Source organism: Pseudophryne corroboree (genome assembly GCF_028390025.1).
Source record: "Pseudophryne corroboree isolate aPseCor3 chromosome 3 unlocalized genomic scaffold, aPseCor3.hap2 SUPER_3_unloc_7, whole genome shotgun sequence".
Lineage (NCBI taxonomy): Eukaryota > Metazoa > Chordata > Amphibia > Anura > Myobatrachidae > Pseudophryne > Pseudophryne corroboree.
In genome coordinates this window covers 536433-548396 of record NW_026967563.1, presented here as the reverse complement: position 1 = coordinate 548396, position 11964 = coordinate 536433, and the positions used below count along the sequence as shown (strand labels likewise).

General features: G+C 41.9%; 1 protein-coding gene and 1 pseudogene across 1 annotated transcript in view; both read right to left on the bottom strand.

Annotated features, from left to right (window-relative positions):
* The window catches only part of LOC134984605 (zinc finger protein 850-like), a 207107-nt gene that overhangs the window by 74561 nt on the left and 120582 nt on the right, over window positions 1-11964 (bottom strand). The gene's annotated exons all lie outside the window — the stretch shown is intronic.
* On the bottom strand, window positions 1004-1122 carry LOC134984651 (5S ribosomal RNA; annotated as a pseudogene).

The following is an 11964-nucleotide window of genomic DNA, read 5'->3' as shown; positions in this document are numbered from 1 at the left end:
GAAAGACATGTATGTATGAGTACGGAGAGAGTGGGGGCAGTGGGGCTGCATGACTGACACCCAGGACGAGACACTCCCAGAAAGACATGTATGTATGAGTACGGAGAGACTGGGAGCAGTGGGGCTGCATGACTGACAACCAGGATGAGACACTCCCAGAAAGGCATGTATGTATGAGTACAGAGAGAGTGGGCGCAGTGGGTCTGCATGACTGACAGCTGAGCCTGTCACGTCAGTGAGGTGACAAAATGCAAGATATAATTACCTAGCTAAATCAGGCACTAATGCAATATTACATGTATTAAATGAGCACCAAATATATGAATTATTAGATAGCAGCTCTTATGCGGCAACTGGATGCCTCAGACGATATAGATTGTATCTCACAAAGTAGACGTGATTCCGCACCAGTTTTCTGAAGGTACAGAAAAAATAGTGATAACAATAATGATAGAGTACCAGAATAACATATGATATGTACGAATGATTCGTATTTTGATTGATAAGTCTGGTGGTTCACCCAGAGTCAGAAACAACTGGGAAGAAAAGGATTTACAGAAGACTCTTGTGTGGGTGCACTCTTGTTTATATTTGTTAGTATGAAGATATTAAAACATAACTTTTATTAACTCATTACTCTAAGAAAAAAAATCCACACTTATATAGTCCACCACAATTATTAAACTTAAGGAAATGTAGACATTTTTTAGAAAATTGGAAATGTTCTGGTTAGTCTATATTAGTAGACTTCAGGAGGGATGTAGACACTCTGGCTCTACATCCTAATCCTATCCCACCAGCACAAGCTCAGCTTGTATTAATAAGACCTCCAAGGGTCATTGAACTGAATTATAGTCAAAAATGTAGATCCTGATTAGTATTGACCAATTTTGGATCTATAATGAATAAAGGGAAACGGTACACAGATCAGAAGAATAAGCAAAAGAAATGATTCAGGGAGAATGTGGTGATCCTTCTGTTGGCTAAGAGTCGAGGAGGTCACGAATTACAACACCGGGTATTCTCTGGGGGTCACCCTCACAGATACTGACCCAGCCCACCACCGTTTTGCTTCCAAGATCGGACGAGATCAGGCTTTATCGGTGGGGTATGGTAGTAATTTATGCTTTCATTAAGGCCCATAGATTGTTTAAGTTTCAATAGAGACATAAAAGAGCGCTGATGGTATATAAATAAAAATATTTCTAATATTTATTACAGTTCAACACAATAAAAACAGTTATGCCAATAATAACCAGATAAAATGTAGCCACAATATTTCTGATTGTATATAAACTGTACACAGATTCAGCTGTAATCACTCACATTAGATCGATTGTATTTAAATGCAGCTGAATCAGCTGATATGTGCAGTACTGCGGTCCATTAATTAACATATTAGAGTGTAGGAGGACTCCAATTTATGTATATACCAGAGGGATCCCACGGTATGAAAGTGGATAATTTAAGTAGTTCAATATCCTCACTTATAGGTCAGTGTTCTCACCCAATGTTGGTAATCTCCGCTGGTTCCCGTCAATAGCAAAGTGCAGTGTGAGCTACAAACGGCTGCAGGTATCCTTCACAGATGGACCAGAGGGAGATGCCGCGAGCTCCGATGATCAGTCTGCAGACAGGGGGCCCCGGCACAGCAGAGGGCAGTAGCGTTCCGTCCCGTGTGACAGCAGTGAGGATCAATGAATTTGTTTATAGCAGGGTTAAACGAAGTGGATGAATCTCCTTCAATGGACCGGCAGTAGCTACAACCCTCAATGCGTTTCTCCGCCACAGGCAAACGGCGGTTTCCTCAGGAGATATGAATACCCAATGAAGAAGTAAATGGGTATTTAAACCATTTGTATCCAATTGGCTTTTGAGTGGTGATATGCACACCTGAGTGAATGCTCGGTGTTGCTTAATTTGTATAGAGTTGATCCACATGATGTAATTAATACAGGGGCTCTTTTGTTAAAAAGAAAAAGGAACTATACAGATACAGGTTGAGTATCCCATATCCAAAATGCTTGGGACCAGAAGTATTTTGGATATCGGATTTTTCCGTATTTTGGAATAATTGCATACCATAATAAGATATCATGGCGATGGGACCTAAATCTAAGCACAGAATGCATTTATGTCACATATACACCTTATACACACAGCCTGAAGGTAATTGTAGCCAATATTTTTAATAACTTTATTAAACAAAGTGTGTCTACATTCACACAATTCATTTATGTTTCATATACACCTTATACAAACAGCCTACAGGTCATTTAATACAATAATTATAATAACTTTGTGTATTAAACAAAGTTTGTGTACATTGAGACATCAAAAAACTAAGCTTTCACTATCTCACTCTCACTCAAAAAAGTCCGTATTTAGGAATATTTGGATATGGGATACTCAACCTGTAATATCAAGCTTAAACAATAAAATTAGTACTTATAGTAAATAGTGGTGGGAAAACAAAGAACACACTCATCCCCATATATATGTATATACAGATAGAATTTCTAATGGACATACAGATACCTAATATGTTGCTTTATTACTTTGACATTAAATACGTCTTGCTTTATAGAGATTTATAGAGATTATTTTTTATATATAGTTTGAATATTTATCATCCTCTCTATTCCTTTGAAGGGGTTTCGTGTTTCAAGTTATTCCCACCACTTTCTGAAAACATATATTCAATATAAAAAGGAATCTCTGAGTATAACCATTAATTTAATTAGAAAGCTCCAAGAAACAAGTATTTCAAAAGAGCTCATAATAACTAGACAGCTAAAATAGCTCAGTGAGTAAGTGACTGAGCAACAGTGAGAGAGGTCATCGGTTCAAATCCAACCTAGACTCAATTACTTTATATAGAATTGTTCATATGTTTTAATGTTTACAGCCATTTAGAACAGTTGAAGGGCACCCCAATGGTTGTTATTGGAGAATACATTTATATTATAGGTTTAATCTATTAGGTACGTATATTGAGAAGAGGCAACAAATAAATCACAGGTTGTGGCAAGATTAAGGTGGAGGAAATACCTACAGCTGTATAAACTATTTATAACCCACCCAAAGCATATCGGACCAAACCACTGTATTCAAAATAGTAGGAGAGAAAATATTCAAATAGATGTTCCTAATGTATACAGATAATAATTAAACAGAAAAATCTTTTCTGAATCATCAGTCATTGTGACAGAGACCATCTGAGTAAGCCATGTGCATCGTCATATTCAGTGTAAATTGGTGAATATATATATATATATATATAAGTCTATTGTTGCTCATATCACACTAGACAAAGAATAATCCAGAGATAGATACAAAGTACCATGTGTATAATATACTCCGTAGATATCTCAAAGGATATATATGTATATATAGACTAAGTTTCTTAACAGAAGGATAAGAAAACAGCAATGGAAAAAGAGGGGGAGGAAAGAAGAAAAATAAGGAAGCTATAGGATAAAATAGAATAACATACAGATATTGATTCATATATTATTCAGCTCAATGTTTTCGTTGAGACCTAGAGGGAACAAAGTATCTATCATACAAATCCAGTATGCTTCCGTCTTACAGAGGAGGTTATATCTATCCCCACCTCGGAATGTCTGTTTTATATGTTCAACTCCCTGTATGGACAGAACCCCACAATCACCTCCATGGAGTGAGCAAACATGTCTAGGTACACGGTGTTTAGTTGACTTTTTAAGAATGAATCTTCTATGTTCTAAAAACCTAGAGAGCGTATTGTTCTACCGACATATTGGCAACCGCAAATGCAGGAGATTACATAAACCACAAATGTCTGGCAGTTTATATTGCCCACTATATCGAAGTATTCTTTAGTTCTATATGATAAGAATTATGATAGTCAGTGAGGTGGATGGGGCATCCCATTCCCAGCCGGAACAGCACAGTATATGTAAGAGCCGGAGCGGGGCAGGGCTACTGGCTGACAGCCTAGCATCTCGGTGCAGTGACAGAAGTCTGTAAATGATGGGAAATAACATCTGGCCCATGGCTACTGTGAGGAAATGAGAGGTCTGTGACAATATAGCTATGCCTCATTTCTCATGTCAGATATGTACTTTTTATCCCCATATCCCTATAGATTCATCTGTTTCCTCATTCTCCATAACATGTCCATTACTGCTCACCCAATATTGTGTTTAAATCAACCTTATTATTGTTAATTATATGCAATTGTGTTACGTTATCTGTTACCCTTTGGAGCAATGCATTCATGTTAGACCTAGTTTTCTATTGTTTACTACCACCACAGTGGACACTCAAGGATAAGTCATATAAGGTACCATTGTCCCTTTTTGTTTACTCCCTATTGTCCAACAGTGAGCTGACCAGACATGGGTAACTACCTGGCTCTCTTCCTTTGATGGTAAAACTAGTTATCATCAGGTATAGACCATCAATGATTCCTGATCATCAATGGTTGATAGCCAATCCTAGACCAGAACCTGAGAGACCACAGCCACCACAAGATCCACAATGTGTACCTAGAAGCTGCCACATCTGGCACTTTATTACCCGCCATCAGATCTACCTTCTCCTAGAGAGCCACCTCTCCACATCTAAGCTGGAACTCTGCAGGTTTTCTTCACCACCAGCTTTGATCTCCTTTGCATCAGCATCACGGCCAGCCACACACAGGTCAATGGCATCAGCATTATGATAACATTTTTTTTTTATATTCAAGATTTTTTATTGAGGTTTTCAATTTTGCTTTAACATTTCACACATACAACACACAAACATTATCCACACCCAACATGTGTGGAGACAGCAGTACATGTATGCAGTCTATAATACATTTAGTAAACATTATTACTCATATAACATATAGTCACATAGCAACGGTGTCTTAGTTCAACACATCCGAAGCATAACAGTTCCCTTAAACTCATAAGCATAGCAGAATTGTCACATTATGTTACATATATCATAGCAAGACAAGACCGGCCGCGGGGGTGCCCCCCTCGCACAACATCCCATACTGACACACAAGGAAGAATACGGGTTTAGCTATATCTCACTTTGTAATATTTAGAGTCCATCCATCTACCCCATATTGTGGACCATTTCCTCTCCACCTTCCTAGCCAGAAACACAAATTTTTCATGCGCAATTGTTTTGTTGACCAGGGATATCCACGCCCTAGATGTCGGGGCCTCACTGGCCAGCCATAGCCGGCAAATACAGACCCTAGTTAAAGCGCATAGGTTAATAACATATCGCCTACTAGGTGGGTCTAAGGCTTCCTCGTCCACAATCAGCAGTGTACAAAGCGCAGGAGTACATACGAAGGAGGGAATACCTGTGTCACATAAGATCTGTATAACCGCCGTCCAAAACACAGACACGCCAGGACACAACCACAGTAAATGCCAGAAATCTGCATCCACGACTCCACATCTAGGGCATTGCGAGTTGTGAGCACCCCCGATATGTGCTAATCTCACCGGGGTCATATACACCCTGTGTAGAATGTATAGTTGTATTTGCTGGTATCTAACAGAGGAAGTAGAGATCCAATGGGCTCCTATAGCAGTATTCCATGCATCATCCGATAGCGTACCCACATCTGATTCCCATCTACCAACCCGAAGAGCCGTGAGAGGGTCACCGTGGTGCATTTGCAGGATACGACCATATATCCTAGAGACTAAGTGTCCCGATTCTAGCGTTTGCAACATTGTTTTAACCGGGGAGTCAGCTAAGACTGGAGGGCCATTTGGGAACTGGGCTGCCAGTGCATGTCTCAACCGTAGGAATTGAAAAAAGAACCTTGATGGAATGTTGTGTGCGTGTTGAAGTTGTTGGAAAGAGTTAAGAATCCCATCACTATATACATGGCCCAAAGATGATACTCCCCATCTTCCCCAAACCTCTCGGACCTGAAGATGACACAGTTCCGGTAACCCATATATGTTATCCAAAGGGTTGTTAGGGTCAACGCCATGGCCACGCATCACCGAGTGCACCATTTTCCACACCAGGAGGGGACCGAGATCATTAACCCATTCCCAGACATGTATCAGTTGCGCCGCGTAGTAGTAGAAACGGAAATTGGGGAGGGCCAGACCCTCCATTTCACGTGTTCTGGTCATGGTATCTAGTTTTAAGCGTGCTCGTTTACTGGCCCACACCAGGGAGGAAAGCAACCCGTCTATTTGTTTAAAAATCTTCTGTGGAATATAGACAGGTGATTGCTGCAGGACATAGAGAAGCTTGGACTGGAAGAACATTTTAACCATATTAACCCTCCCCCTGACTGTTAAGGGCAACTTACCCCACGTCTGCACCCGGCCGCAGAGATACACTATTTGGGGAGTGATATTAAGAGAAGAGAATTTTTGAGAGTTATTAGACACCCAAATACCCAAATATTTGAATGATTCCACCCACTTCAATGGAAGAACCACCAACGGGGAGGCAGGGACTTCGCCCTTAAGTGGGATAATAGAGGATTTCTCCCAGTTTATCAGTAAACCAGAGTATCGCCCGAACCCATCAATAATTTCCAAGATCCTAGGTATAGACTCAGCATAGCGATCCACAAACATCAGGATGTCATCAGCATATAGGGCCACTCTGTCTTCCCGAGCACCCACTTTAAGTCCATAAATACCCGCATCTGTTCTCAGAAGACATGCCAGGGGTTCAATGGCCATAGCAAACAGAGTAGGGGACAAGGGGCAACCCTGTCGCGTGCCTCTAGATAAGGGAAAGGAGTGAGATACGAAACCATTGACCGCCACCCTTGCCGAGGGAGAGGAGTACATCAGTCGAACATATTTAATAAATTTCGGGCCGATACCAAATCTACGCATAACTTCCCATAAATATTCCCACTCCACAGAGTCAAAAGCCTTAGCGGCATCTAACGAAACGACAATGGAGGAGGAAGGGTCCGCCCGGGGGATTTGTAGGTGGGTAAACAGACGTCTAAGATTAATGGAGGTCGATTTATTAGGCATAAATCCCGTCTGATCTGGGTATATAATGTGGGAAATAACTGTATTTAATCTACCAGCCAATCTCTTAGCCAAAATTTTAATGTCAGTGGGTAGGAGGGATATAGGACGGTAAGACTCCACTTTCTTAGGATCCTTGTCAGGTTTAGGGAGAACCACAATCACTGCCTCCGTCTATGGCGGAGGCCATAGACGGGGGAAGAGACTCCTGTGTAAAAATCTGGCCATATAACTCAAGTAAGCGGGGGACAAAAAAATCCAAGTTATGCTTATAGACCTCGGAGGGTATTCCATCCAAACCCGGGGCTTTACCACTAGGAGAGGCCTCAATCGCTGCTCTAACTTCATCAGGGGAAATAGGCGCCTCCAAAAGGTCACAAGCCTCCCCGGACAAGGTGGGGAAGCAGACACCGTCCAAATAACCATTTAATTGTGATGAGGTACAGTCCAATTAAGATTCATATAAGCGACTATAGAAGGATACAAATTCAGCCGTCATCAGTGGAGTCTGGGTCAGGTGAACACCTTCAGCGCTCACAATCTCTACCACCACACTAGTAGGTCTGTCTCCCCGAGCCAGAGAGGCCAGGTATGTCCCCGGCCTGTCCCCCGTAGCGTAAAAGGTATGGGATGAGAAAAGGAGTCTATGCTGAGTCTTTTCCATTAGGTAGTCTCTCCATTCCCTCTGAGCCGACAACCAGGCTGACTTGGAACTGATCAAAGAATCCTGCAAATATTGTAGTTCTGCAGCGGCACTCCTGTCCTCCAACTCAGCCTCCCTTCTCCTATAGAAGGATTTTAACTCAGACACCCGTTTAATCAAACTCCCCCGTATAAAGGCCTTAAAGGTGTCCCATAAGTTAGAGATAGACTGGTCGGTACTGTTCAGCTCAAAGTACTCCCGCCATGCGGCTACCATTTCAGATCCGTCTCCCATGTGAACGAACCAGAATGGGTTAAATTTCCACACAGCTTGGCCTCTATCGCAATTAAAGTCTAAATTAAAGGTCAAGGGGGAGTGGTCTGATATACCTCTAGTCTCATATCTAATGTTACCAACGGGGGAACCTTGTCACTCGAGAGGAGGGCCAGGTCAATCCTAGAGAACGAAGAATGGGAGTGTGAGAAACACGAGTATTGTTTAAGAGAAGGGTGTCTCAGTCTTCACGGATCGACCAGGCCCAACCCCGACACCACATTTGCAAACCCAGACCTCCCAGGACCTGCAGCAGACGGAGACATGGAGAGCCTATCCATTACCACATCTAGCACATTATTGAAGTCCCCCAAGCAAATAACAGACACCCCGGGGGATAAGGCCATGAACCCAGCAACCCTCTTAAGTACATTGGGAGAGTATGGAGGGGGCACATAGACTGCTAGCAGGAGGACAGGAACATAAAATAACCTACATTTCAAAAACACATATCTCTCCCAAGGATCTGTTTGTATAGATTCCATTACAAAAGGGACGGTCCGCTTAATAAGGACTGAAACCCCGTGTGAGGCGGACGTGTGCATAGAGTGGTATGCCCAACACACCCAGGGTCTCTTCAGTGAGAGAATCTTACTACCTACCAAGTGTGTTTCCATAAGACAGACAATATCAGCGGCATAGTGTTTGAGCTGTCGGAGCACAAGAGACCTCTTAACTTTATCATTGAGCCCTCTCACATTCCACGATACCACCTTAATCCCCGTCATAGTACAACAAAGGTATGATCAGTGCATCGCCCAGCGGCCGGTCAGCCAGTCACATACAGATTCAGTAACCAGACACCATTGCTTATATTGCACAGTAATAAACCATGTACTTTCACTACATACATTTCCGCTCAAAAAATAAATATAACCCAACACCCTCCCCTTCCCCCCTCCCTGTATACCACCCCCAACATGCAGCATACCTGGATCCCAAAACTGAGTGTACATACCTAAAAATACCTCAGCGAGTGCCCACGTGTCCTATACAGGGTTATTCTACTACACAAATCCGCTGCTAGCTCCTTGTGCTGACCCTTTACATATTTGAAGATATTAATGTCTCCTCTTAGTTGCTGCGTACTCCAGAGACTCTAACCCTTTATTCAATTTAGTAGCCCGCCTTTGAACCCTTTCTAGTTCTCATATCTTTTTTATAATATGGTGCCAAAAATTTAACACAATATTGTGTTTTTCCCCAAAATGCATAATTTAGCATTTTTCTACATTGAACCTCATTCCCCATTTAGACGCCCAGGCTTCAAGTTTAAATAAGTCATTTTGTAGAGACTCCACATCGCTATCTGAATTAATTACCTTACACAGCTTAGAATCATCCACAAAGATTGACACTGTGCTTTCCAGGACTATTCCTAGATTGTTGCTAAATATATTGAACAGTATTGAATACCTTGTGGTATTCCGCTAACTACTGGTGCCCAGCTGTAGAACATCCCATTTACCATTACTCGTACTCTGTTATCCAGCCAATTACCTAGCCATGTACAAATAGTATATCCTAGACTAAGTTCCCTTAATTTGATGATCAGTCTCCTGTGAGGAACTGTTTTGAAGGCTTTTGCAAAATCTAAATACACCACCTCCACTGCTTTTCCCTGATCAAGATTCTCGCTCACTTCCTCGTAGAAGCTAATTGTTAGTTTGACATGATCTGTCCCTTACAAACCCATGCTGACTTTTGCTAATAATCTTATTAACCTGCAGATAATCCTCTATGCCACAGGTTCTCAAACTCGGTCCTCAGGACCCCACACGGTCCATGTTTTGCAGGTCACCTGTAGATTTTTAAAATGTGACAGTTGGTGATACACAGTGCAGTTGCTGGGTGACATGGAAAACGTGAACCGTGTGGGGTCCTGAGGACCGAGTTTGAGAACCACTGCTCTATGCTATCCCTCAAAATACCTTCCAATAATTTGCCCACTATAGAGGTTAAGCTAACTGGTCTATAATTACCAGGATTATTTTAAGTTCCCATTTTAAATAAAGGGACTACCTCCGCTATGCGCCAATCCTTAGGTACCTTGCCTGATCTGATTGAACTGTGGAAAATCAAGTATTGGGATCTTTATTTTGCTTAGTCTCTCCAGGACAACAAGTATCCAGCCAAGAGTCATTACCTTCACTATCTTTATGCACTACTTTCTCTGACTGATCCTTCCTGGTGAATACTGAGGAAAAAAATTGTTCAGTATTTCCGCTTTTATTTTATCATTGTTTATCAAAGCTCCCAATTCATCTTTTAATGGGCCTACGTTCTCCTTTAACTTTTTACTGTTTATGTATTTATAAAACTTTTTAGGATTGTTTTTACTCTCTATAGCGATTTGCTTTTTATTTACAATTTTGCTGCAATTATTACTTTTTTGCATTTTTTATTGCATTCCTTGTAATGCTGGAATGACTCCTCCCCTCCATTAGATTTAAATGTTTTGAAAGCACGCCTCTTTTTAGCCATTGCTTCTTTGACCCCCTTATTAAGCCACATTGGTTTGTTTTTAGTACTCCTGCGTTTACTGCTCATGGGAATGAATTTGTGAATATGCTCATGGGAATGAATTTGTGAATATTGCTATCAAGCAACCCTTTTAAAGCTACCCACATTACCGTTGTGTCTTTACCATGAAACAAAACTTCCCAATCAATCTCGTTTAGTGCCTGTCTAAAATATCCCTCCAAATTCCCAACCCAGTCATGAGAGTCGTCCCACCATGTTTCCGTAATACAAATAATATCATACTGAGACTTTGATACAAGCCATTCCAATTCCCCCATTTTACCCGATAGGCTTCTTGCATTCACAAGTATACATCTTAGCTTGGCCTCTCCATTGTCCGTTTGTTTTAGTGGTATCTTATCTATATTTACTAGTGATGAGCACCGGAAATTTTTCGGGTTTTGTGTTCGGTTCCGCGGCCGTGTTTTGGGTTCGAACGCGTTTTGGCAAAACCTCACCGATTTTTTTTTGTCGGATTCGGGTGTGTTTTGGATTCGGGTGTTTTTAAAAAAAAAAACCCTAAAAAAACAGCTTAAATCATAGAATTTGGGGGTCATTTTGATCCCAAAGTATTATTAACCTCAATAACCATAATTTCCACTCATTTTCAGTCTATTCTGAACACCTCACACCTCAAAATATTATTTTTAGTCCTAAAATTTGCACCGAGGTCGCTGGATGACTAAGCTCAGCGACCCAAGTGGCCGACACAAACACCTGGCCCTTCTAGGAGTGGCACTGCAGTGTCACGCAGGATGGCCCTTCCAAAAAACACTCCCCAAACAGCACATGACGCAAAGAAAAAAAGAGGCGCAATGAGGTAGCTGTGTGACTAAGCTCAGCGACCCAAGTGGCCGACACAAATACCTGGCCCATCTAGGAGTGGCACTGCAGTGTCACGCAGGATGGCCCTTCCAAAAAACACTCCCCAAACAGCACATGACGCAAAGAAAAAAAGAGGCGCAATGAGGTAGCTGTGTGACTAAGATAAGCGACCCTAGTGGCCGACACAAACACCTGGCCCATCTAGGAGTGTCACTGCAGTGTCACGCAGGATGGCCCTTCCAAAAAACACTCCCCAAACAGCACATGACGCAAAGAAAAAAAGAGTCGCAATGAGGTAGCTGTGTGACTAAGATAAGCGACCCTAGTGGCCGACACAAACACCTGGCCCTTCCAAAAAACACTCCCCAAACAGCACATGACGCAAAGAAAAATGAAAGAAAAAAGAGGTGCAAGATGGAATTGTCCTTGGGCCCTCCCACCCACCCACCCTTATGTTGTATAAACAGGACATGCACACTTTAACCAACCCATCATTTCAGTGACAGGGTCTGCCACACGACTGTGACTGAAATGACGGGTTGGTTTGGACCCCCACCAAAAAAGAAGCAATTAATCTCTCCTTGCACAAACTGGCTCTACAGAGGCAAGATGTCCACCTCATCATCATCC